Consider the following 2,535-nt stretch of genomic DNA (forward strand, 5'->3'; position numbering starts at 1 on the left):
ACCTATGAAAAGGTATGAAAAACATTTTTTGGGGTTTATCGTTCATCAAAAAACAAAATTCATTGTATATGTTTATCAGTTTCAGAAATATAGCGTGCCAAACCTGATGATTCTTTTTGATCCACCCTGTATAACTATTTTATCACATCGAAAAGCACAGGAGTCTGAGAACGAATTGATGAGTTATCCTGTTTAGAGCAGGTGATGATTTTTATTGGCGAGGCTTCATCTTCCAGATGCTTGATATGTCGGTAGCGCAACTTTGTAAGTCTCTTTCTCGTGGTCATATTAAAATTTTTGTTACTGTAAAATCCTTTCCAGACTAAAATTTTTGTCACAACAAAATACTTATTCATTAGTGAACGTCACCGGCACGGCTTAGGACGTCATATTAGTGACGCAGTCAGTCAACGCCTTACAAGTAAGGTCAGTCCTTACCAGTGCTTCAGTACTACTCGTTTCCGCTTTCCTCTTGTTCTGTAGGCTGTCTACAAGTGACGTCATATCCAAGTACTGCTACGACGTCATATCTGAATTCCACCCCACCTGCTAGATCCGCCTCTCCAGCCTACTGCCAGCCAACTTGATGACGTCAATACTTTCTTCTACAACGCACGGCGAGGTTACATTGCTATAGTCAGCCTGACGAGTTTCCAGCAACGGCACTAGTCGCGAGGAATGTCGTGGTGGGGAGTTGCTATGACATCATATCGCGATTCCCCCTCCTGCTACACCTGTCCCGCCTCTCGCGGCTGTACTCATCCGTGACGTCTGAAGCCAGAATTATCTTTGTCATCGTTCGCATCTACGGTCACGAGGCATACAATTAAGGAAACGCTTTACGAAGTGCTGCGGCCGTTATGCTGCGACTTCAGCTTGGAAACTTTTCCAGTGGACAAGCACTGGGTTTGAAGTAGGAAGGCGTAACGTCGACTCTCTGACAGATCTATGTGGTTTCCTTTACCCATTTTTGGTGAATGCTAAGTTTGGTCCAAAATCAATTCATTCCCTTATCCTTCTCCAGGCGATCTAGTGTTTCCCTGTAATGACTTCACTATTGCCAACACAGTGGACCTCTCTTTCTTCCTTCTTTTCTTCAAATGTTCTCTGTCTGCAGGTCGTCATTGTATGTCATCATGGTTCACTACGGATCAGTTTTACTTGCGCTTGTTTCTGTTTTGGTTTTCATCATCAGCACATTTATGTTTAAAGTCATTATAAAGGGAGCTAAAGAATACTTGTATACATTATAGACTAGGGAAAGGGCTAGTGACTATAGATAAACTGACATTAAACAAAACGCTGGAAGAGTTTCAAACAGACGAGAAAACTATGGAAAGTAACACTAACAAATACGACATCCACTGTATAAGTCGTAGGAGATATTTCAGACCTATTGGTAGAAGACGACCTCATGGAACATCAGTGTGGATTCCGTAGAAATGTAGGAACACGCGAAGCAATACTGACCCTACGATTTATCTTAGAAGATAGGTTAAGGAAAGGCAAACCTACGTTTATAGCATTTGCAGACTTCGAGAAAGCTTTCGACAATGTTGATCCGAATCCTCTCTTTCAAATTCTGAAGGTGGCAGGTGTGAAATACAAGGAGCGAAAGGCTATTTACAATTTGTACAGAAACCAGATGGCAGTTATAAGAGTCGAGGGGCATGAAAGGGAAGCAGCGGTTGGGAAGGGAGTGAGACAGGGTTATAACCTATCCCCGATGTTATTCAATCTGTATATCGAGCAAGTAGTAAAGGAAACAAAAGAAAAATTTTGAGTAGGAATTAAAATCGAGGGAGAAGAAATAAAAATCTTGAGGTTTGTCGATGACATTGAAATTCTCTCAGAGACAGCAAAGGACTTGGAAGAGCAGTTGAATGGAATGGAGAGTATCTTGAAAGGATGATATAAGAGGAACATCAACAAAAACAAAACGAGGATAATGTAATGTGGTCGAATTAAATCAGTTGATGCTGAGGGAATTAGATTAGGAAACGAGACACTTAAAGTAACAGATGAGTTTTGCTCTTTGGGAAACAAAATAACTGATGACGATCGAATTAGAAAGGATATGAAATTTAGACAGGCGATGGCAAGGAAAGCGTTTCTGAAGAAAAGGAATTTGTTAACATCGAGTATCGATTTAAGCGTCAGGAAATCTTTTCTGAAAGTATTTGTATGGAGCGGATGTGAAACATGGAAGATAAATAGTTTAGACAAGAAAAGAATAGAAGCTTTCGAAATGTGATGCCATGGAAGAATGTTGAAGATTATATGAGTAAATTACGTAACTAAAGAGACGGTAGTAAATAGAAATGAGGAGAAGAGGAATTTGTGGCAGAACTTGGCTAAAACAAGGGACAGGTACGTAGCACACGTTCTGAGGCATCAAGGGATCACCAATTTAGTACTGGAGGGGAGCATGTGGGGTACAAATCGTAGAGGGAGGCCAAGAGATGAATCCAGTAAACATATGCTGAAGGATGTAGGTTGCAGTTGTTACTCGGAGATGAAGAGGCTTGCACAGCA

This window comes from Schistocerca nitens, chromosome 7 (genome assembly GCF_023898315.1).
Source record: "Schistocerca nitens isolate TAMUIC-IGC-003100 chromosome 7, iqSchNite1.1, whole genome shotgun sequence".
Classification (NCBI taxonomy): domain Eukaryota; kingdom Metazoa; phylum Arthropoda; class Insecta; order Orthoptera; family Acrididae; genus Schistocerca; species Schistocerca nitens.